Consider the following 25423-nt stretch of genomic DNA (forward strand, 5'->3'; position numbering starts at 1 on the left):
TACCGTCTCTAGCACATCTCCTGCCCATACGATTCACACAGCAGCCATTACCCAATTCAACAGAGTGTGATCCCCCTGGCCATGCACCCAGCTGTTCTACAGCCTCCATGTCAACGATGGGTGAGGGTCACCAAGCCCAGTTTCTCTATCTCCTGTGCTATGCAAATAATTCCGTCCATCCCCCAGATCCCACAAATGCAGCAGCCAGGCTGCCCAAGGCTCTCTTGGTTTCTGCTTGGGTGATAGGTCAATATGGTGAACTCATCATCTGTAGCAGCCCAACAGCCTGACCCCTAGGGCCATAGGCCATTGTTGCTTCATCATCTGTGTCACCACGGAGTGAGTCTGAGGCCAGGGGTCAGCCTGCCCCTCCTCTCCAGAGGGGGTAACTGGCACCTCCAGAGGGGCAGGTAGGTCTCCCTGGATCTCTTCCCACTCCCCCAGAGTCCTTAAGAGACCTCGTAGTGCCTGCATCTCATCCTGGAGCTCCAGACCTTGGCTTCCTCTCTCAGCATAGACTCTCGCAGAGCTGTGAGAAACACGCATTCCACAGCCCCTGCCGCATCACGGGCACTCTGCCTGCCCAAGATTCCCCTACTGTGCACAGGGCCTGCTCCACCTGAAACAGGGGTCCCTCTATGTCTGGCCATTCATGCGGGGGTGCCCACTGAGAGAGGAGGCAGGCCACTGAGTACCACTTTCTTGTGGCTGACCACACCTCAGTCCTTCCCAAGGGTCAGAAGTCCCCATACCCATCTGCGTTGAATTCTGCTGTCATCTACACCACTTGTGCAATCATCCTAGGCTAGGAAGGTTCACTGTTGATTTGGGCAAGAGGGAAAAGAATCTTGGAACCCTATGTATGTCTGACATACCTTTAACGCTGAAACAAGGAATCAGGTGGGAGGCCGGCAGGGAGAGACAGACAGAACTGAGCCTGTAGCCCCCTTTATACTGGTCTGTGCCCAAGGCCACATAGCTGATACATTGTTGCACATGCAGGACCCACCTATTATTTGCTGGATGTCCCAAAAGGTGGAAAACTTAACTGATCATAACTGGTACATTTCAAGGTTACCAGCTGTCTATTGGTTGTAAGGTGGAAAAAATAGCCTGACTTAACTCACTTTCCTTACAGTCCCCAATTATCTACAAAAGGAAAATAGCAGAAGGAATCATGGAAAACTCCCCACAGTGAAAAAAAAAGGGGGGGAATCAATTTAAGGACTCAAACAACAACTTTTATATTAGACACATGAGTTTGAGATACTGACAGACTAAAAGGGTCAGATGTCTGGATATTAGGGATGTGACTCAAACAGAGTTTGGGGTGGGGCTGGGAATCTGAAGCCAAGGACATACAAGCATCACTTCTTAAAAACCTGCAGGGAATGGTCTTTCCCACATCTTATACAGAGGACAGGGGAGGAGTCTGAAACAGGAATCTAATCAGTCTTCTTTTTACTCATAACACTTTCCATCTGCAGGTTTCAAAATGCTTTACAGATGTGATTTAGTGCTATGCAAATTCCCACTACAGAGAGGGTGACAGAGGAATATCTCAAACTTGCAAAATATATACCATGCATTTGATTCACTTTTTGAAGCAGTTGTTCTAGGTACTTGAAATGCAAATACCATTTAGTCCAAGTGTAGGTTCTGTTACTACTCTACAAAACTCACCATGTTTCTTCTTGTTGATACCTGGATACCTGCTTACACAGAAGTTGAACTCTTTTTAAACTGAGTAAGCTTCATTTTATGAGCTAACACCCTCTTTCCTGATTCCATAAAGTTGCAAGGTGCCTAGGTGTAGGGTTTCTCTGTTCCACAAAGAAATACCTAAGTGTTCCCTTTAGTCATAGACCGGTGAGGCCAGTAGGTATCCACACACTGGGGTAACATCTCTAAGACCAGGGTGTGTGTGTGTGTGTGTGTGTGTGTGTGTGTGTGTGTGTGAGACCAGCCCTCCCTGAACTTTCTGATATGTGAAGCCAAAAGGTTGTGAGCCAGTTTCCACAGAAAAGTCAACCCTTTGCCAAGATGCTTTTCTGACTGAAGTATGCTGAGAGGAGAGACACCCAGAGCACAGTGTTGACTCATCCAAAAACAAGCAAAGTTGGTCTGATGACCCGGGTGTTGGTGACCATGGAATGGCTGGTCCAGCGGAGCATGTAGCTAAAGTTGGAAGGCTTCCCTATACAACCCCCCTGGGCAATGACTGAATATGGGAGAGCAACTTCAAGATAGGTGACCTAGAAAGTTTAATACTTGTCTGAAGGTGACCTGAGGGGAAGGACTGGTCCCTCCTACCTCCCAAATGTCCCATCGTTGTCTGCCTGTACCCCATTTGTAAAAGACAGTAAGCCCAGACTCCAGGCAAGGTAGATCTTACCCCTTCCCTCACAGACACTCAATGGTGGGGTGATGGCCATACCACAGTCTGGTCAGGGCCAGCAGGGCTGCCATGAGAAGTGATGGCACAGGTGCTGGGCCTCATATGGGCACTCACACCTCCCATTCTCCTCTTTCAGCCCTTGAAAATAGAACCACTTTGCTCAGACTGGGTGAATCTTGAACAATGCAGAGGGGGTCCAAAGACAATTCACTGGACTTCTCTTAGGCTGATCAGGTAGGGGCTGACCAGAGTGATTAGTGGGACATAAACAACAATTTGAACATGAATTTGTTCAAGCTGACTGAACACAATATTCATTAAAAATAAGTAAATCATGATTTCCTCAACTGTAAGGCAATGAACATTTTACTCTGATGAGGTATTGTTACAGGGCAACCCTGATATAAAATGGGTTGCCTGACTGTGGGTCCTCACCCGCACGCTTAAAGGGAAATTAAGCTGCAGGCCCACACTAAAGGTTAACAAAGGTTTATTTACAAGGGAAAGGGAAATGAGGAAATGTACAACTCAGGGATAAAAGAAGGAGATAAATTTTTAAATGTGTCCTAGCCATTCCACCAACCTGGAATCCCAAATGATCTGCTGAGACCACACCGGCCTGGCCAAGAGCATGAGCCAAGTGCGGGAGACCCCCCCCCTAATATGGCTGGTTTTATTTACAAACAGAGAAAATGGCTACTTAACTCCACCCTTAGGTCCTCGCAGCTGCCCTTTGGGCATCATGGGATTTGTAGTTCCCAGTGTCTTGATGGAGTGGGGTGGCACCCACAAAGCCTGTATGTAGTTCGCTCAGGAAATCCTTTTCCCCTAACAGTATTTCCTTGATAACTACAGTTTCCATAGCACTGTGACAGAAAGATTTCACATTCTTTTTGCGCATTAAATAATTCTGCATTTGTCTGTTTTCTCTCACCATCTTCAAAAATATCAATAAAGACTCTCCTCAAATTTAGAAACATAACACACTTTGTTTTAGTTTAGCTCAAGATCTGGAAAATACATAAATGTATATGCATGGTAGTTATTAAACTAAAGCACCATCTTGGTAATATGTTTAACACAATAAGGAGAATTCCTTGTTTAAAATTATAGTCACAGCAGAATGAATAAAAATATAATAAAAAAATCTTCCACTATTATCAGAGCATAATTGACATGAATAATATTTAATATATGAATTTATGTCTTGGTAGAAGTACATCCTAAGTCATCCAAGGGGAGATTGCCAATTATAAATAATACTGATGTGTTTTCTAGAAAAATGTGACATACTTTATGAAAGATATAGAGCTAATGTAGAATAATCAATCTCATGAGAGAGCACTGGAATATTTTCAGATAATGTAATATCTACCTCCTTCTAAGGAAAGATTAGAATTGTGATCTTCCAAGAGTTATTTTCATTCTGAGCTGTGGTAAAATGCATAGACCTCTCTAGAATAAAATACATAGTGAAAGTTTACATGTGCCTCAGTGAACACTCTTGAGACTCAGGGACTAACAAACTGTAATTGGGGATTAAAGCTAAGTTACAGGTGGCACCCCTTGGAGGGGGCCACAGGTGAGGGTGAATAGCCCCCGGTGAAATACTCGGATAGGAAATATAAGGGACTGCAGAAGCAGCCCCTGGGATTCAGTGTTTTCCAGGATTCAGGATTCCAGGGTCAGCCATTCCTGCCCCCACCACGCTGATCTTCCAGAAGGCTGTTGTGGGCTGTTGTGGGCCTCCTGAAGATGTGCAGGGGCTTCCAGCAGCCAATTTCAGAGGAGAAAAGTTTAGAGACTTTGCAGATAGCCAAGCGACTGAAATTGTTCCCAGCTTTGTTGTTGTTACTCCCTGGAAGGAAAGGTGAAGACCCAGAGTCAGGCACCTCACTAAGCTGCATGAGTGTGGCTGTTTGTCAGGTTGTTTGGCTGCTGCAGCTGCTGTTTTGAATGCTGCTTATCTGGTGCTGCACTGGGGCATCTTCAGCAGCTCCGGTGAGCATCCCCTCTTGTGTCTTTTGCTCTCTTCATGAGTTGGATCCCGGCTACTGTCTGGCTGCCATGTGCTCCAAGTCCTCAATGGTGAAAAAATGCCATCTTTGCCCTTCTTTTTGGAATAGGGGTTCTGGTCCACCAGTGGTGGGAAGGCACCATCTTAGACGCTGGATATTGCTTCAGATAAGAGCCATGGGTAAGTGATTACGTGATGAAAGACGTGGTATCTTAAAACTGCACCAAATTCTACTTATGGAAAATACCCTTTACCTGTGTTTCTTGTTCAAAGCCTAGGAGGCCTCATTGTGATTTCCACTATCTTAACTGCATTGCCCTTGAAGCAGCCCCATCTCTTCAGAGGGCTATTGCTACTAGCCAGGGAGACAAGCAATGAATTCTGTTTATCAAGTACCCCTAGAATAGGTGCCTAGGCATTGTCAATTAATTAGAATTTCATTTATATTCTACTGTGTGACTATTGTGCAAAAATGCCTGTGTGTGTTAGATTCAGCAGCCCTACTGTACCTTCCAGCACTTGATGACAAACAAGACCTAGAGATGGAAGGGAAACAGGTGAAGGAACCCTCCTGGGATCTTCCTTCTCTGAGAGGAATCATACCATGTGCTACAGCAGAAATGGTTAGTTTCTATTTTCAGGGTCTATTTTAACGTTTAGCACAGAGCTGGAGATGAGGAGGTCTACGGAACTCATGTTTAATTTCCCATGCACATGAGAAGAATTTAAGATCAAAGGTTCTTTTTATAATGAAAAGAGCATAAGGACCATAGAAAATATAATAATCACTATATGAAAAGAAAATTGATTCAATGTCTTTTTAAATTCACCTAATCGCATCAGGATTAGTAGAGTTGAATCTCTATTACTACAAGTTAAATATAATTTTCACCCCATTTATGAAGTCTAATATTGTCTATAAAGTATGATGGGATAATAAGCATTCATATCATGTAACTAGAAAACATATTTATTAATCAACAATTAGTTGCATTTGAAGGAAGATATTTAATTAAACTTGCAAAACAATAAATAACTGGTCATTAAAAACCTATTAGTGCTCTTGGATTTCCTTTGTCTGCCTGTCTTTTAAGTAATTGCTTGCTTATACTTACCCACGTTATCTATAATTAAACACAAAAGCCATTTGAAAATGCCATTTAGGTTCTGAATTAAATCCACACTAGCAATGAAATGCAGAGAGCTCCACTCTCTGTATATGATCCTTAGGTCTCCCTGTGCCCTACATTACACGTGAGGGTGGGTTATGAGGCACATGCCTATTGTATGTCCTTCAGGAAAAGTTTCAGAACAGGAATCCATGCTTTTCATAGATTAAATATTGAACCTTAAAAAGGGGTCCCCAGAGCCTCTGCTGGTGGTGCAGCGGTTGAGCACTGGGCTGCGAAGCTGCCCACAGCCTCTGCAGCACCAGTTCCATCCCCAGCCACCAGCGAGGGTCCCACATGGCGCAGCAGACCTCTCCTGCCGCACCCGCTGTTCCCCTCTGCAGTGTATTTTGTCAGTCTGCCTGTTCTGCTCCCCGCTCTGGCTCTGGTGAATTCTCTCACCCTCCCATGCTTCTGACTGTACCCAGTGCATGTACAAATAAATAAATAAATCTTTAAAAAAAAAAAGGGGTCCCCACATTTTAATTGCCCTCCATTGCTTCCATCTGTTTATTCATTCATTCGCTCACTCATTCAGTAGATAGGAACTTGTTAAGGACAAATGACCAATAAGACAACACCCTCCCTCTCTGGTACAGGAAGCAGATGGCCCAGCACAGAGTTGGATCTAAATAAAGATTTATTAAGTAAACATATCAAGTAATGTTTGCAAAATAATAACATAGAGTAAGAATTGGGCAGGACTTATGCCCAACAATCCCTAAATAATCCAATGGTACCCCAATGTGTTAGAACTGGAATTGTTAATGTGTGCCCCTTCCCAGGCTCTTATCTTCCCCTGGACACTACAGAGTCCTGTTCTGCCCCTCGGTGCCCTCAAAGACCAGATGTCCAGGCCAATTGTTTGGGTGTTGTAATGCAGAGAGGGAACAGAGGCTGGAGGCAGCCCAAGGAAAGAACCAGAGGTGGGTAGGCAAAGACTCAGAAAGGGTTTCTGAGGATCTGAGAAAAGAGAAGAGAAAAAGAACTAGGGTGACCACATATCTGGTTAGTCCCAGATACTCTCAATTTGTGTTTTCTTCCATTTAGCTAATTCTTCCCCAAATTCCTCTTCCTGTATGTTTCCAGGTTAAGGTTGGCAAGCCAAATGTGTGCAAGATTTAGAAGGCAGAGCCACGAGAAGGGTTTCTTTCTGATGCTCTGAAGGGCCATCGAGGGCCAGATGCCGCATCACCCAGGCCCCATGGGCAGGCAGCTCACGTTGCTGGGGCAACAAACCAGCCTATGGGTCCTTCAGTGCCAGACAGAAGACAGTTTCTGTTGTAGGTTGACCCGTTATGGATGAAAGGTGGTGACAGAGGGAGGTGTTCCTATTTGTCCTAGCCTTCTCTCTCGTGGGAACTGTGGCTTACCAGACCCGCTCACCTCAGCCAGCATGAGAGAGGCAAAAATTACACGGACTTTTCCATCAGCTCCTACAATTACACAGCTCCTATAGTAAATCCTTATCCTCTATCACTCATAGTGGTTCTACTTTTCTTATGAAATCCTGACGAACACAGTTGTATTAGCACCATTATTATTAGTTCTTTCTCCTGGTTTAAATTATCATTTTAAGTATCAATTAATGGGATAGGAATTTTAAGATGATTGCTATGGGTTAAATATCCTTTTCACAGAACTGAAGACACAAGAATTATATTGAAATTTCTATTTGTTTTGTTTCTGGGGCTGAGTGTTCCTGAACCTGAACATCAAGGTCATGGCTTTGTGAACATAACCCAGGCAGAGTTATGAGTCTCATAAGCAATGTTTGCATGAAGACAGAGAAGAGATGGCTCCAGCAGAAGGTAGCCACGTGACAGAAGCACCGCATCACTCCCAGTGAACAAGGAGAACAAGGAGACCGGGCACCTGCCATGCCAGGCCCCATCACAGATGCCCTCCACCCCATGGCACACAGGCAAGAACACTTGGCTGACTCTCCTTTCATTTCTTTCCATTCACTTTGTGTCCCTTCCCCAGTTTCAAACTCCAAGCCTAGACTTGCACATATGCCTGAGAGTGTGGGTCTAGCTCACTGTCCCTCGTTGTCCTCGTCTCTCAATAGTATGAGGCCCTTCTGAACTCTGAAACATTAGCAGAAAGTAGAACACACCACAGGACACCTGCTATAAACAGGAGCCATGGAAAAAGAAACTAAGGATTTAGTTTAGGATTATTTTTCTTGAAAAGGTGGCTAATTTGGGAGGTTGGGTTGACAAACAAGAGAAATCCCCAAATAGGTAACCGTGAGTTCCCAGGTACCTATGTGTTTTTTATTTGCTTAGAAGCATGAAGACCCATATGGTTATCTCTCCTACAAGATAAGATCTGAATAAACACAGCCCAGTTCTCAAACCAAATTAAGTGACTCATTACATTAATACATAGCTAGCAGTTTCAAGTCCTTCATCTGTGAAATGGGGTAATTACGGTACTTCGTGCTGTTGTTGCAAAGACTGCATGAGTCAACGTGTGTAAGCTCTTAGAACCACATCTAGCAAACATCGAGTTTTCTATCCTGTGACCACAGGTTTACAGTTACCATCACAGACCCTGTCACATGAAGGTCACACTGAGGTTATAATGCTATCTCCTCCAGGTGAGAGTGGAGTGCCTGTGTGCCCAGTCCAGCATGGCGCCGCACACAGTTGGTGCTCAATAAATGTGTATCTCCTGTCTTTAATTTTGCAAGGTACTGCAGGGTTCATTTTGAAAACTGTTCTGTGTGCTTTGGTCCATACCTCTCCTGAGGACTTTACGACAGTTTCACCTAATAACAATTTACATGCCAACACCCCTCCTTCCTAAAGTCCCTCCACAACAATTCATTAAATAATTACTGGAACACTGCCATTGTTTCTCAGGTACTTAGTAGCTGGCACCAAGGCTCCTGAAATGTGAAGTTCTGACAAGATGGAGAGAGAAGGAACATGTATACTTACTCCAACAATGGGCTCAGGAATCTCTCAGGACTCTGCACCTCATCCTCATCCTCCCACAGGCTGTGCAGGTGCACCTGACAGGTGATGGACTTTTGAGAAAATAGTTCTAGAAGATTATTGTTTCTAACTACCAAAGAGATGTCTAGGGAGAAGAATTTTTTAAAGTGCTATTCTCTCCCCCATTAAGTTAGCTAAGTATTTTGGGGTTGAAGAGAATTTGGCAGAGTTTTTCTTTTTAAGGCACTATTACCAGGCAGGGTGAAGGGCACCCTAGAACTCCCAAACCTGCCTGCTCTCAATGGGTTCTGCCCTCTGCCACATCAAAACAAAACATACTCTAGTGTGTAAGATCTTTAATAGAAATGAACTTTAATACAATTAGTGTGCAATAAAGAGAAGGGAAAAAAATGTAGCTTCCAAATAAGACACCTAAAGTTACCCATCCCCTCGTGGGAAAATGTCCAGCCAAACAGGGTTAGCCAACAGCAGGACCGCTGAGGCCCAAAAGCTTGCATAAGTTAATGTTACCTCCTGGTGGGAACTCATAGAAAGAGGCAGAAAGGACCAGACAAGACCAAAAGGGAAGGGGCAAAATCGAAATCAATATAAATGCTACCATTGTTAACCTCCCCACGGGTCTCTCACCCACATCTGTATCATGTGTCTCCTTCCATGTCTCCCCAGCCCCTGGTACAAGCCCAAGGCCAAGAAGCAAGCATAGCTTCTTCACGTGTCTCTCTGCCTCCTCCAAATCTCCTTCTGGCTCCCCATCCATCTTTCTTCCTTCTCCAGTCTCCTTTCCAGTTTCACCTCTTCCCTGCTCAGCCCCACTCTTTCTTGGGTGGGGCAGGGAACCTGGAACTTCCCCTTTCCCTGGGACCACCTGTTACAGTACCCTCTGAGATGCTTTTATTTTAGTGTTTGATATTTTTTTAAAGGGGATTCCTTTAGAAATACACTTTTATATACAATGTGCCATTCTTCCTTTTTTTTTCTTTTTGCTACCTACTCTACACATTAGATTTTTGTTGCAATCTTTGGAATGAGCCTTAAAGCTTTGCCCTGGTCCCGCTGACATTGCCAAGCATTCAGCTGGAGTCTGGTGAATGTCCACATTTCTCGGGGAAGTTCAGGCACCCAGTCTCCGCATTACCTTATAGGTTACCTTTTAGATACAAAACTAGGCTCCATGTGAGAAACAAACCGTATCCCACCAACACTTGCCCCTTCATCTTCTGTCCTGCTTGATCTGCCCTTTCTCCAATCATCTTGATCTAATTTTATAATAAATTTCTTCTTCCTTTTCTCTTCTCTTTTTTTTCAGTATCTCTGCTTCTATGTCTTTATTTTCACAGTTATTGATGAATAACCCAGTATGTACTTCTTTTAATTTTTTATCGAAGTAATATAGGTACGAGGTAATAAAGTAGAACAGCAGGGCTTACTGTGAAAATCACTGCCTCTACCCTCCCCCACACTGGCGGCAGCCCTCCATGTCCCTTCCACACACGTGTTTTCATGCTTCTGCACATTTCTCCTTTAAATCAGCTCACAACCCTTACCTGGGTTGTTAGCTGAAATGACAACATTTAGTCTGCCTTGCAGTGTACCTTACCTTTATTCCTTCATTTGATAGTTCATTATCAGGTTTTAGCTCTTCTCTTGGTTAGCTGGATAATATGCAAATGACTTGACTTTTCATTTGGTTTCCCAACAATGCTGACAATGTGGCCATTTTCCATTTTTGTAAAACTGATAATATTAACAGTCTTAATCTTTTTCTTATCCATTTCCTTGAAATTTTCCTGGATTTATTATCATTTCTGAGTTTCTTACCTTTTCTATAGTTCTGCTTCATTTTATGTGTGTGTGTCTTCTTTTGTTCCTCCTAGAATTCCTTACTGCCTCGCTTTTTCTTGCATTATTTGTCTTTTTTTTAATTTTTTAAAAAATGTATTTATCCAAGCACTGGGTACAGTCAGAAGCACGGGAGGGTTAGAGAATTCACCAGAGCCAGAGCAGAGAGTAGAACAGGCAGACTGATGAAGTACACTGCTGAGGGGAGCAGCGGGCGGCAGGAGAGGTCTGTGCGCCATGTGGGACCCTCCCCAGTGGCCGGGGATCAAACCCGTTGCAGAGGCTGCAGACAGATTCGCAACCCAGCGTTCAATGGCTGCGCCACCAGGGAGGTCCTATTTGTCTTTATTATAACAACTCTTTCTAGGCCACTAAATCATAACGTGTACTATTTTGAGTCCTTCCTCTTCTCTAGAAACCTCCTACAGGGAGCCTCCCATCTCCTACTCCACCTTATGCTGGGTTTCTGTCTATACTAGTTTCACTGCTGTCATCCTGAGATTCTAACGCCCCTCTAGGATAAAACCCCTATTTGCATTTTCTTTCTTGGTTTATTCTCTCATTTGGTTATACTTCACCTTTAAGACTTCCTAATAAATTATTCACTGAATGTAAATTTTCTAAATCCTGAAAAGGTAATTAATCATCTCTCATACTTGATAGATTCTGCATACTTGATTTCTTGATAGGTTCCCTCGTACTTGATTTCTAGGTTCTGCAATATAAGGCTCTATTTTACCTGAAAAGTCACTTCCTGAAAGTCTTAGAAAATCTTGATACCATATAAAAATATTCTCAGCTTCAAGAAATAAAACAGAGGCTGAAAATACAAGTGGCTAGTATATGACCTACCTCTGCCGCTGCAGGAGGGAAGGGGCCTGAGTCTCAAAATCCAGGTGCTAAAAGATTTAGAGATAATGTGAAAACAGCAGTGTTAGAACTCTCAATACTTTACAAATTTAGAATGACAAACTGAAAGAGAATATATAACAATAATTATTTTTTAAGATTTATTTATTTTTTTTATACAAGAACCGGGGTACAGGCCAGATGTGCAGGATTAGAGGATTCACCAGAGACAGAGTGGGGAACAGAACAGGCAGACTGACAAAATACACTGCTGAGGAGAGCAGCAGGCGAGACAGGAGAGGTCTGCTGCACCATGTCGGACCCTTGCCGGCCGGCCAGGATTGAACTGGCGCTGCAGAGGCTGCGGACAGCTTCACAGCATGGCGTTCAACCGCCTGCTCCACCAGGGAGGCCCTATAATAATTATTATTAAAAATAAAAATGGAAAACCAAATCCCAAAGAAAAGAAAAGATCATATAAGAAGGGTAAATCTTGGTTTCACTTGGGATTTGGGAAGCTCACAACAACAAAACCAAGCAAATGCAAGTGACCTACAACTTCACAACTTTTTCTGACTCCACCAGAAACTCGAAGTTTCAAGACCAACAATTGTCTTAAAATCCATGTTGAGTACCCCTACACCCAAGGGTCCTTGGTGTCTCTCAAGGAAAGAATTTCACAAAGCACCAGAATGAAACCAGCAACCAAGTGTATTAGGAAGCCATAAAACAGAGCACTGCAGAAATGGTGGGCAGTCTCAAGAAGAGAGTCTTCCTGAGCAGGAGGGTTTTTAAGTTTGTTTGTTTTTTCCCTTTTGGGGGAAGGGGTCCCTCTGAATTATGTACCTTGCTCCTTTCAATCCCCAACTACTTAGAGCCACCTTCTCCCTCCCTCTTTTCCATTGGGAGCAAACTATAGTCCAAAGACTCTTCCTAGTGAGGGGCTAGTCCTTGATAGGCACCTAGACTGGGACCTTGGGAGACATAACGGGAGGGATAATGGCTGGGACCCTGGGAGACATGGAACGCTTGGGAAACATAACAAGAGAGAAAAGTCAATAACAAGAAAAAAGCACATGATGCTATCAACCCAGTTAATCTATGTTAGGACTTTCGCCAAGGTGACCAATCAAGAAACTGCACCATCACCACAGCTCACCCCCTAAACCCCAAACATGAGCATAACTATAAAAGCCCCAAAGTTGTTTTCACCAACGGCAACCCATTTGGGACCCCTCGTGTGTGTGTGTGTGTGTGTGTGTGCGGGAGCTGTTTTTGCTTTTTATCTGTCTTGGCATAAATGTCAGGCTTGCTGACTGCTGGCAGGAGTTAGCCTGTTTCTTTAACCCTGGCAGCTTTGCATTAGAGAGCTGGCCTGTGTCTTTAAATAAACTTTCTTCAGTTTGCTTATTACTATTGGGCAGGCACAAAACAGTTATCCAGGTGATTAATAGATTAATGTAACATTTTTAAAAGTCATAATTAACATTAAATGTTATGATGAACACAATATCAAAATGTTAAATAATAACAAAATTTGAGAGGACTTCCAGTTTCTGGTTCCAAATGTTAGGAGTTTGGAAGTCTTTTTGCCATCCCTCAAACAAATAAAAAGCTGAAAAGATCTGTAAGAGAGGTAAGGACACAGTGCAAACCAGCACAAAGAACTATTCACAAGAGGCAGACAAGCAGTACAGAGAGTTAGTCCTATGGGAACAGGCTCACAAGCAGAAATCAACATGGTAAAACCAAACTATAATTGATGATTTATGAAGGTCCATTGTGGACAAGCCTAAGAGCTAAAAATTCTTAGACCGACTCATAGGGGAATATGCAATATTGTAAGATTTTCCTCCAGGAGCTCAAACAGACTCCCACAATAAAGACTGGAGAGATATCCCCTCATACTGCTGGCATAAGAGGGGAACAGAAACCATTTTTAACTATTCCAATCACCTGTTCTTAATAAGGGCTTCCTCTTAAGATAAACCAATTAACCAGAATCTAACCTCAATCTAACCTCTTACAGTACTAGCAGAACCTACCTGACCTGGAAGAAGGAAACACTCAACTCCAACCTATGCTAGTCATTCTCTCCCACATTAAGGAGAAAAACTAAAACAAAATTAAGAAACTCTTTTGAAATTTACAGTCCAGAAGCACAGGCTTCCTTAAAGACTAAGACATCATCTGGAATATAGAACAATTTCATTCTCCCATAACTCACCATCGGTAGGGTAAATGGTTTTCAGGCTTTTCTGCCCTCCCACCATTCGGATTGCCCTGCCTGATGGGGGCACCTGCAATTGTTACAGTGTTTCAAATTGTCTTGTTTACTTTTGTTGGCCTTGGGAGGAGTATTCAGAGAGCCGCAGAAGAAGCAGGAGAGAGGAGGAGAGAAAGAAGGCCAGAGAAGCCCAGAGTGAAGACTTGCTGGGGCTTGGAGGCCTAGTAGCCTCCTGGCCCCCCAGCACCTGTGCCTGCTGTGTACCTGGTTGCTGCACTACATGTAAAAGCTCAATGAAAGCCTGAGAAAGCCACCGAGGGCTCCAGGACTCCTTTACCTGTCTGGTCTGCTCCGAGCCTAGAAAACCTGCTCAGTACCCATCCTGGCACTATACCATCACATTACAGAGGCCTATTTACAGCAGATCCTTTTACTTGATACATCATGTAACTCTACCGAGGAAAAATTAACAGGCATATTAAAAGCTAAGAAACACAATTTGAATAGACAGAACCAGACTTGGTAGGGATGTTGGTATTATCAGGCTGACAATTTAAACAATTATGATTGGTATGCTAAGGGCTCTAATGCATAAAATAGAGAGCATGCAAGAACAGATGGGCAATGTAAGCAGAGAGATAGAAATTCTAAGAAATAGCCACAAAGAAATGTTAAAGATTTTAAAAACAATGCAGCAAAAACGCTATCTTTGATTGGCTTATTAGAAGGTTGGAGATGGTTAAGGAAAGAATCTCTGAATTTGAAGCTCTGTTAATAAAAGTCTATCAACCTGAAAAGCAACAAGAATAAAGACTGAGAAAATAACAACAAGAAACCTAGAATATCCAAGGGTTCTGAGACAACTACAAAAAATGTAAGTGGGGCCTCCCTTGGTGGTGCAGGCAGTTGAGCGCCTTGCTGTGAAGCTGTCCGCAGCCTCTGCAGCATCAGTTCGATCCCAGCCGGCTGGCGAGGTTCCCACATGACACGGCAGACTGCTCCTGTCTCGCCTGCTGCTCCCCTCAGCAGTGTATTTCATCAGTCTGCCTGTTCTGTTCCCCACTTTGTCCCTGGTCAATCCTCTCACCCTCCTGAGCATCTGGCCTGTACTCTGGTTCTTATATGAATAAATAAATAAAAATCTTTAAAAAAATGTAAGTGCATATAATGGAAATAGCAGGAGAGGAAAAGAGAAAGGTACAGAAGAAATGGTTGAAACAATGATGACTAAGAATTTCCCCAAATTAGTGTCAGACAGCAAGCCACAGATCCAGTAAGCTCAGAGAATTCCAGGTAAGGTAAAATGCCAGAAAAACTATAACTAGATATGCCATTTTCAAACTGTAGAAAATCAAAGATAAGGAAAATATACTGAAGAAAGTCAGAGGGAAAAAAATACCTCATGTCTAGAAGAATAAAGATAAGAATCATATCCAACTTCTTCTCAGAAACTATGCAAGCAAGAAGAAAATAGAGTGGAATATTTAAAATGTTGCAAGGAAAAATCTGCCACCCTGGAATTCTGTACCACAAGAAAATATTCTTCAAAAGTGAAGGCAAAATAAAGATTAAAAAAATTAAATTCAGAAATTTATTGACAGTAGACCTGCCTTACAAGAATTGTTAAAAGAAGTTTTTTAGATAGGAAGAAAATAATTTAGTTCAGAAACTTGGATATAAGAAAGGGAGAATATTGAAGAAAGAATAAGTGAAAATAAAATTAAACTTTTTTTTTTAAATTCTTGATTAATTTAACATAACAATGTTTTCAAAATAATAACAATGTATTCATTTATGCTTACATATTATATATGTCATGTATCTGCTTATGTATGCATTTATATAGGTGAAATGATTGACAGCAAAAATAGAAGGCACAAGAGGGCGGAATTAAAATTATTATCTTGTTATAAAGTGTTCATGTTATCCATAAAGCAGTATGGTGTTATTTAAAAGTGGACTTGCATTAGTTGCAAATGTGTATTGCAAGCTCTAGGTGTTATGGCAGAATTCCATTAGGGAACCAGGCAGCACTCAGCGAGGAAGAGGGAAGATCTTTATTTATACTGGCAGGCCCAGAGATCTTTCTCCTAAGTCTGAGCCCTGAGCAATTAGGTAACAGAGTATTTATTGCCTAAGCAGGGGCACATTTACACTTTGAAGCAAGCAGGAGTACAGAAGCAGGAGATTCCTAAGCAGTTATCTGGGTGTAAGTCAGATATGTGGCCCTGAGAACATTTATCAGTTACTCCCTGGAACGTTCAGTCTACAGTGAGGCTTTGTCTCAACATAACTTCAGACATTTTCCAATTCATTGGCCACATCAAAAAAAGTTTTAAGAAACTGATATGCTAAGAAGGAGAGAAAATAGAATTATGCAAAATGCTCATTTAAAACTACAATTGACAATCAAACTGAGGCTAGGAGAAGGGGGGGTGGGGAAGGGGCCCAATGGACTATGGTGGAAGATTACTGAAATTTTGGTGGTGGGAATGGTTGATAACTAACATTTGTAGAGGTGCAAGGCTATACCCCTAAAACATATACAGTATGCTAAATCAATGTTACTAAATAAACATAATAATAAAAAAACTACAAGCGAATAAAAGGAGAAGACAAAAAGTAGAAACAAAGAAAAAAGGTAACAAGTAGAAAACAACACAAATATAGTAGAGATTAACTCAACTGTATCAATAATAACTTTGAATATGTCATCATAGGCCAGCAAAATTCATATTTTTCTCAAGTTCATATGGAGCATTCACCAAGTTAGAGAACATTTTGGGTCATAAAACACACTGTAACTGATTTAATAGAATAATAAATCATATAATATCTGTTCTCAGAACACAGTTACGAATTAAATTAGGTATCAATAATAGAAAAGTAGCTGGAAAATACCAAAATATATGGATATTAAACTATCCCACTTCAAGACTTTCTATTAAGCTATGGTAATCAAGACGTGGTATTGGTGAAAAAAAATAGACAAGTAGATCAATTAGTAGAGCACCCAGAAATAGACCCATTGAAATATAGCTAACTGACCTTTGACAATGGAGCAAAGACAATTTAATGGAAAAGAAAGATGTGACCACAGCCCAGCAAATGTAAATAAAATGGCTTCAAAGTGTATAATCTACCACTCTACTGCCATTCAGGCATCCCTTCCTTTTGCTTTTTTTTTCCCCTTTATAAAGAATTTTGTTATTTTACCTGTAGGAGGCAGCTTTGCCCATACAAACTCTATTTCCCTCTCGCACTTAAAAGATTACAATTCTCCTAAAAACCCCAAAGTTGTGTTTTTCACTTGCAAATAAAGCTGTTTTGTTGTTGGATTACTTTTACATTTGAAAACAGATGTGCCAGTTTCCTGTACATAATTTAAAATTTTCTGGTAACTACTTTTAAAATAGGAAAAATAAACAAGTGAAATTAATTTGGTACATTTTATTTAATCCAATATATCCAAATATTATCATTTCAAGGTATAATCATTATTTTAAAATATTAGTAAGATATTTTACATTGTTTTAATACTTCAAAGTCTGGTGTGTATTTTACACTTACAGTTCAGCTCAATTAGGACTCGCCACATTTCAAGTAACTAGTAGCTACTGCATTTACTGAGCACTGAGCATTGCATAGCACCAGCAATGGGATTTACGGGTTTTTGATAAATTGTTTCTCCTGGAGATTTTGTGAGCTATTCAATATCCTTTTAATAAATTTTTGTTGTCTTTTAACCATCCAGAGTGAGTTTCCATTGCTTGCAACTGAGAATCCTGATTAATTCATCCCTTTTAATGATTTCCTGGATGTAAGAAATAGATTACACACATATAATTTTATTTGCTAGAATATGGGCTTTTTAGTATTGCAGGTTTTTCCAAAGTTAACGAAGTTAACATGAAAAATAATTCCTCTGTAAATGCTTTCATAATGTTCCCTTTGTAGATATTAAAGACAGAACAATAGAATATATTCAAAAGAAGTACTTGAAGGTTGATCACTGTAAGGAAAATGGGCAAATTAGGCTATTTTTTGTCTTCCACACAACAGGTAGCCCATACCTTGAAATGCTATGTTTTCCACCATTCTGCAATCCAGTAAACAACAAAAGGGCCTTGTGTTTGGAACAATGTTTTGGTTGTATGGCTATGGGGACTTAGCGGTGTACAGGGGGCTGGGAGGTGGAGTTGCTGTTCTGCCTGTGTGTATGGACGGGTCTCAACATTAAAGGCCTGCAAAATCCACCAAAGGCTCCAAATTCTCTTATCATTTGCAAGACTTGACAATGAACCTACCCAGCCTGGGATGGTTGCACTACAGTCACTCTCCCCCCAAAAAAGCACCTTATAATAAATACACACACACACACACACAAAAGTAGATGTCCTATTCAATAGTAGAGAAAAGTAAGACAGACGATGACTGTTGGTAGAGTCCAGAGACTTTGAGGCCACCACATAGATCATGTCCACTTCTCCTATTTCTTCAATGGCTCCTACTCCCCTACCTTTTCTTGGTCTATTACTTGGTGTAGGGTAAGTAAAAAGTATCAGGCTTTTCTGCCCTCCCACCATTAGATTAAATGCATGCCTGATGGCGGACACCTGGAGTAGGGTGTGGGCATGCATAGGTGGGTGCATCTGAGCCAAGAGACTGGACATATATGGCCAGGGCGGCAGAGGACGGTGTGGCATGGTGTGGAGTATGGCGGGGTATGGCAGGGTACAGTCGGGTACAGCTGAGTATGGCGAAGAACGGTGGAGAGCATGAAAACAGCTAAAACTCCCACGTGGCTCCTTGAACTGGTGATGAACCTACCCGGTTTGGGATGTTTGCATTACTTTTCGCATAGTCGGCAGAATTGTTCAACACAGACAGGTATGGAAACCTTTGAAACCTGGGGAGGGATTGAGGGGTGGCTGGCCATGAGCAGATGGTACTAGGTGGCCAGCCACCTCTCCCAGTGGGCATCTCTCCAGGAATGGCCAGAGGTAGATGGATCCCCGTTGCAGTTGGAACAGGACCTATGTGAAATAGAAGAGACCTTGGATAGATATAGTGCCTGTGAGGCGGAGGGGCTGTGGGACGGGTGTTTCTCACAGGCCTGCGAGAGTCTAGGCAGAAAGAGCCATCCAAAAGTCAGCAACTGCAGGATGAGACACAGGAACTGTAACAACGTTTAGGATTCTGGAGGAGGATGTTTGGAGAAACCAACCCACCATTCCAGAGACGCCAGACTCCTTCTCAGGAGAGGAGGAGAGGGAGGCTGGCCCTTTGCCCAAGTCTCATCCAGTAGTGGCAAACCAACTTGAGACTCTGGAGATGTCAGACTCCTCTGGAGAGGAGGAGGAGGCTGGTCCCATGCTCTGGGCTTGCCCGGTGGCAACATAGAAAATGAAGTAACAGTGACCTAAGGCCCCAGGGGGTGAGGCTGCTGGAATACCACAAATGACATAATTTACTACATACCAACCATACACCCAGGCGGAACTGGTGGCCTTGGGCAAACAGTTCTGCTAGAAACCAGGGGAACCCTTGGCAGCCTGGCTGCTACGTTCGTGGGACCTGGGGGTGGATGGGATTATTTGTATGGCACAAGAGATGGCCTCAGTGACCTTGCACCCATCCTTGAGACAGAGGCTGTAGAATAGGCAGCGGTATGACCCGGGCGATCACACCCTGATGGAATGGATAATGGCTGCCCATACGAACAGTATGGGCTGATGCAGGAGACATGCCAGAGACAGTGAGCAGATGGCAGACATACACCGAGCTGGTACAGGTACTTCGGGAATTGGGGATGAGGCAGGTCATGTTCAATGTGAATACTTATGGTCCTTACGACGAGCATTTCACAGCAGGGATGAGAGATTTAGTAATAAAAAGTGCCCCCTCACCCTCATTTGGATCCCTCATGACAGTTCTAGCACCCTATGTGGGACGTCAAATATACAACATCACTACAATGATAGCTAGCTTGGTGAAGTCGAGAGCCAGCGCTCTCAAACTCACTAAGGAATACGGGAATGCCAAGGAGGGCAAGGAAGCCTCTTAAAATCACAGAACCTGTTAAAGTTACCCGTAACCAAATGTGGACAGATTTAGTGAGAGCAGGTATAGATCATACTAAAATTCTTGCGAAGCCCAGTGCATATTTGTTAGAATTATGGAAGCAGCTGCAAGAAGAACAGAGGCTCACGCCAGTGAGAAGGACTGCTGCTAAGGGGAAACCTGGAAGCTTCAGGCCTCAGGCACGCGCCCTGCACCTGGAAGACCACTTGCTGCCGATCCCATCCTTGGGTGATGGCCTCATCACTTTCGAATAGGGTGAGGACCAAGGAACCTGTCCACAGGGCACGGGTGGGGACCGGAGACCACAAGTGGAGCTTGCCACATGTGGTCCCCGACTAATGTGCAAAGAGTTTTGGCTTTGGTAGACACAGGAGCAGAATGTACTCTGCTCTATGGAAATCCAGAAAAATTTTAGGAGTCTGCTTGTTACACTGATGGCTATGGAGGCCGAAGTGTCAAGGTGATAGCAGTGAGACTACCCCTGGGGATTGGGCGATTACCCCCGAAGGAGTATAAAGTGTATGTATCACCCACCCTAGAGTGCATCCTGGGGGTGGATGTACTACATGGCTTATGGCTAGAGACCACAGCTGGAGAGTTTCACCTTAGAGTACGTGTGGTAAAGGCAGTGGTAAGAGGACACGCTAAGCATCCACTGATACAACTGCCAGTCCCTAGGCAATACCAAACAATATCGGTTGCCTGGAGGCCACAAGGAAATTACGGGCACAATATCAGAATTGGAGAATGCGAGCATTGTGCGTACTGCCCACAGGCCCTACAATTCGCTGGTGTGGACGGTGAAGAAGCCTGATGGTTCTTGGCGCATGACAGTAGACTATGGTGAGTTAAATAAGATAGTTCGCCCCTTGCAGGCTGCTATGCCTTTAGTGGCAAATTTAATGGTTCATTTGAGCCAGAGCTAGGCATGTATCATTTTGTAGCCGATCTGGCTAATGCTTTATCCCCCCATACTTAGAGAGTCAAGAGAATCAAGACCAGTTTGTCTTCATGTGGGAAGGCGCGCAATAGATATTTACTGTGCTCCTACAGGGCTACCTGCACAGCCCTACTCTGTGCCATGGGCTGGTGGCAGCAGATCTGACCTCGTGGGAGGGGCTGTCTTCAGTGCATTTGTATCATTACACTGATGACATTTTATTGACTAGTGACTGCTGCAGACTTGGAAAAGGCAGTACCTCTCCTTTTGACACACCTGACAACATGTGGCTGGGCAATCAACGAAAGCAAACTGCAGGGGCCTGGACGGTCAGTTAAGTTCTTGGGGGTTGTTTGGTAGGGTAAGACAAAGGTTATCCCTGATGCTGTGATAGATAAAGTACAAGCTTACCCCACTCCAACCACAGTGAAGCAGCTGCAAGCCTTTCTGGGCCTGCTGGGTTACTGGAGGGCATTTATACCTCACATGGCCCAGCTCCTACAACCCTTGTATGTGTTGATGCATAAGGGGTCTGGTGGGGATTGGTCAGCTGAGGCAGACATGGCATTTGCCACGGCCAAGTGGACTATAAAGACTGCTCAGGCCTTGCAGGTTTTTCACCCAGCCCAACCCTGTGAGCTAGATGTGCATGTTACTCAGGAAGGGTTCGGGTGGGGTCTCTGGCAGAAATCAGAGAGGCTACGACAGCCTATTGGGTTCTGTTCCCAACTCTGGAAGGGGGCTGAGATTAGGTATTCCTTAATTGAAAAACAGTTAGCTGCAGTATATGCAGCCTTACTAGCTACTAAGAGTATAACTGCCACAGCTCCTGTCTTACTGAGAACCACTTACCCAATAGCCAGATGGGTATGGGACTGGACGACAAAGCCCCATAGTGGTACTGCTCAAGCGCCCACCTTGGCAAAGTGGGGGGTCTACCTAGAACAGCGCTGCACCCCATCAACTAGCCCCTTAAGGGTGGAGTTGCAGGAGGTTCTTTGTCCGGTGACGTGTGTCAGTATGGAACCCACTTCAGAAGCCTGTGTGGAAGCTGAACCTGAAGCTAGTCCCTACAAGGAGGGACGAGCACTGATTCCAGCCAAGGCCTGGTATACAGATGACTCCAGCTGGGGCCAGCCAGCATGGGCAGCTATGGCTGTACACCCAGAAACGGACACCATTTGGTGTGAAACCAGGATAGGACAGCAGCCAATGGGCTGAACTGCGAGCCGTATGTATGGTGGTGGCCCATGAACCTTCCCCTCTAGTAATTTTTACTGGCAGTTGGGCTGTGTACAGGGGCCTGACACTGTGGATTTCCACATGGAATCTAAATGACGGGAGAGTCATGCATCAGCCATTGTGGGGCCAGGCCCCATGGAAAGATCTATGGGATCTAGGACATCAGAAGCAGGTGAGTGTTTATCATGTCACAGGACATGCTCCATTGGCCTCACCTGGCAACGATGAGGTAGATACCCTAGCCTGGGTTTGATGGCTTGAAACTGCTCAGGGGCAGGATTGCACAGTGGCTGCACAGACGCTTGCTCTACGCAGGGTAAAAGACAATGTGGGCCACTGTGCGTGCCTGGGGTCTACTTTAGAGGACCTTCAAACTATTTGTGAACAATGTGTAGTGTGTTCCAGGACTTACCCCCGGAGACCTTTGGCATCCACAGGCCAGGTGTTGCAGGGACAGGTACCCCTGACACGCTGGCAGACTGACATCATTGGACCACTACCTCGCTCCGATGGACAACAGAATGCAGTCACCTGTGTGGACACTGCTACCGGGTTATTGGTAGTTTACCCTTCTCCACACGCAGACCAAAAGGCAGTTTTGGCGGAACTGGCACGTCTATGTGCTGCATATGGACGTCCGCTGGTAGTGGAGAGTGACCAAGGGACTCATTTTACAGGAGCCCGGGTGCAGCAGTGGGCCAAGGACATGGGTGTTGAATGGAAGTTTCACACTCCCTATAATCCCAAAGCTGCAGGGATCATAGAGCGTTATGACGGACTGCTAAAGTAAGGGCTGAGAGCTACTGCCCCACTCTTGACGCTGGCTAGGTAGAGCCGATGTCTGTGGGACATGCTATGAGAGAAGCAGGAAAGGCAGTCTGGCTCCAGTGGAGGCGTTGCTGCATCATGCCGCTGCTTCCATCCAATTGCAGATACAAACTTTGGATATTTTGTTAAAGCCTGGATTTGGACAGCAGGGCAACATTTTATTGCCAGCCCCCACCACGGTGGACCCAGAGCAGACTGTGGACTGGGAATGGCCCCAGACTGTTACGGCTCCCCACATGTGCTGGGTGGCTCTGATAGCCCCTTGGGGTTGTGACCTCGAGGCTGATTTACAAGTAACACCATGGGTGACTGCACAGTGGATGCCATGGGTGCATGTTACCCACCCTGGGGTGGCAGACCAGAGGGCAATCTAAACAGGACATTTGTGATGACTCTGTGACCTATTATGAGCTCTCCACTGTTGCTGCATGTAGAGCCCTATGATGCCTCTTCACTGGCAAAGCATGTGTGGTACTTGCGACCTGGAAGACCACTGAAGCCAGCTACAATATTACCTCCAACACAAAATTGTCATGTATATTGCCAGAGGGGAGGGATCTCCCATTGCTGGTACCAATAACTTCTTTATCTTTTTGTCCCTAGGAGAATTGAACTTTGTTATATAGTGATGTATACTGTTTGCTTTTGTGGGCCATGGCTGAAGTGATTATATTCGCCAAGGGAAACTTGTATGTACTTGTATATAGACTGTATGGCAGAAAACCCTGAGGGGGTGGATTGTAGGGTAAGTAAAAAGTATCAGGTTTTTCCCCGCCCTCCTGTCATTAGAGTAATTGCATGCCTGATGAGGGACACCTGGAGTAGGGTGTGGGCATGCATAGATGGGTGCACCTGAGCCAAGAGACTGGGCATATAAGGCCAGGGTGGCAGAGGACAGTGTGGTGAGGACAGGGTGGTGTCGAGTGGTATGGTGCAGAGGATGGCAGAGTATGGCGAGTACAGTGAACATGTAAACAGCTAAAACACCAACACGGCTGCCTGAACCCGTAATGAACCTACCCGGCTTGGGATGGTTGCATTACACTTGGCTTTAGTTTCTTCCATCTTAAAAATACCTACAAATCCCTGTTTAGGTTCTGTAACCAGTGATTGAAGCCATAGACTGTTATTGATGGTGCCCCCTTAAGGGGGTTGCTGGTGGAGATAGATAGCCCCGGGAAAATGCTAAAGAGTGGGGTGGAGTGACAGATAAGTGTAAGTGACTGCAGAGTGGAAGCGAGGGAGTCTTCATAATTTAGTGTTTTTCAGGATTCAGTTTCAGATCTTTAGCATTTGGGATCAGTGGATTTGAGCCCCCGCCGTGCCAATCTTCAGAAAGCTACTGTGGCTTGGCAGGGAAGGCAAAGACCTGGGAGCCAGGCCTCTTACTGAGCTGTGTGAGTATGGTCATCATTCCACCACTGTAGCTGCTCTTTTGAGAGAAAAAGTTTGGAGGCTTTGCAAGTAGCAAGTGAATGAAACTGTTTCAGGTTTTCTGCTGTTGTGGCCTGGCAGAGAAGGTGAAGACCTGGAGCCAGGCATCTTACTGAGATGGGTGAGTGTGGCCATTTGTCAGGTCACTTGACTGCTGTAGCTGCTGTTTTGAGTGTTGCTTGTCTGATGATGTGCTGGGGCATCTCAGCAATTCCTGGAACATCTCCTATTGTACCTTCTACTGTTTATGTGAGTCAGAACCTGGCCTATAGTCTGGCTGCTGCGTGTCCACAGTGGCAGGAAGATGCCATTTTAGCTGCTTTTGTACAGGACTGAGAAACACTGGACATGGCTTTGGGTGAGGTAAATGGCTATTTTTGGTTTGTATAACCTTTGTTTTTCCCTGGTTTGTTAAATAAATCCCTTCGTTGTTGTTTTCTGAGCCTGAGTAGTCTTGCAATTGTGCATGCAGGTGATTGATTGTATTGTGCAACTGTTAGGGGGAAAGGATGTCCTGAGCTAATTCCATACAGGCTTTGTGGACTCCACCCCCACTCCAGACCAAAGCTATCAAGACATTAGGAAAGACAAATCCCATCATCACCAAAGGGAAGGTGGCTGAGACCTGAGGGTGGAGTTAAGCAGCCAGACACGTGGGCCTTGGGGTCTCTCTCTTGCTCGCCTCCTGGCTTCAAGGCTGGTGGCTTGTGGCCAGCTCTCAGAGTGCCTTTTGGGATTCCAGATAGGTGGATCAGGTAGTACTCATTTAAGACTTTACCTCCCACATTTCTCCTGAGTTGTACATTTCCTCATTTCCCCTTTCCTTGTGAATAAATCTTTTATTAACCTTTTTTGTGTGTGCCTGCAGTGGAGTATTAAGTCCCTTTTAAGTGCGCGGGTGAGGACCCACAGTCAGGCAACCCGTTTTATATCAGGGCTGCCCTGTAACACAATCTCCAGAATATTTTCATCTTACAAGATAGAAATGCTGACTCATTAAACAATGTTTCCCCTTTCCTGTTTCCTAGACCCTAGAAACCACCACCTTACTTTCTGTACAAATGTGACTCCTCTAGGACTCCCATATAAGCGGAATCATAGAGTATTTGTCTTCTTGTGACTGGCTTATTTCACGTACATGAGCATAAACTTCAGTCATATCATAACATGTGTCAGAATTTCCTTTATTTAAAAGACTGAATGGGGCCTGCCCGGTGGCGCAGTGGTTGAGCGCTGGGCTGTGAAGCTGCCCACAGCCTCTGCAGCGCCGGTTCGATCCCAGGCCGCTGGCGAGGGTCCCACGTGGTGCACAGACCTCTCCTGCCGTGCCCGCTGCTTCCCTCAGCAGTGTCCTCCATCTGTCTGCCTGTTCTATTCCCCGCTCTGGCTTTGATGAATTCTCTCACCCTCCCACACTTCTGACTGTACCC

The 25423-nt window shown here is 44.3% G+C and overlaps 2 long non-coding RNA genes across 2 annotated transcripts; one reads left to right on the top strand and one right to left on the bottom strand.

Annotated features, from left to right (window-relative positions):
* Positions 1–385: 385 nt before the first annotated feature.
* Positions 386–7505, top strand: LOC119258944 (uncharacterized). Its single transcript, XR_005128360.2, has 3 exons — positions 386–410; positions 4525–4595; positions 7282–7505. It is a non-coding gene; the product is annotated as an uncharacterized LOC119258944 (long non-coding RNA).
* LOC119258945 (uncharacterized) lies at positions 3552–13516 on the bottom strand. The gene is made up of 3 exons (XR_005128361.2): positions 13466–13516; positions 11242–11288; positions 3552–4576 (listed from the first exon to the last, which is right to left on the bottom strand). It is a non-coding gene; the product is annotated as an uncharacterized LOC119258945 (long non-coding RNA).
* Positions 13517–25423: the final 11907 nt, after the last annotated feature.

Source organism: Talpa occidentalis, unplaced genomic scaffold (assembly GCF_014898055.3).
Source record: "Talpa occidentalis isolate TD23 unplaced genomic scaffold, MPIMG_talOcc4v2.1 talOcc4.5, whole genome shotgun sequence".
Lineage (NCBI taxonomy): Eukaryota > Metazoa > Chordata > Mammalia > Eulipotyphla > Talpidae > Talpa > Talpa occidentalis.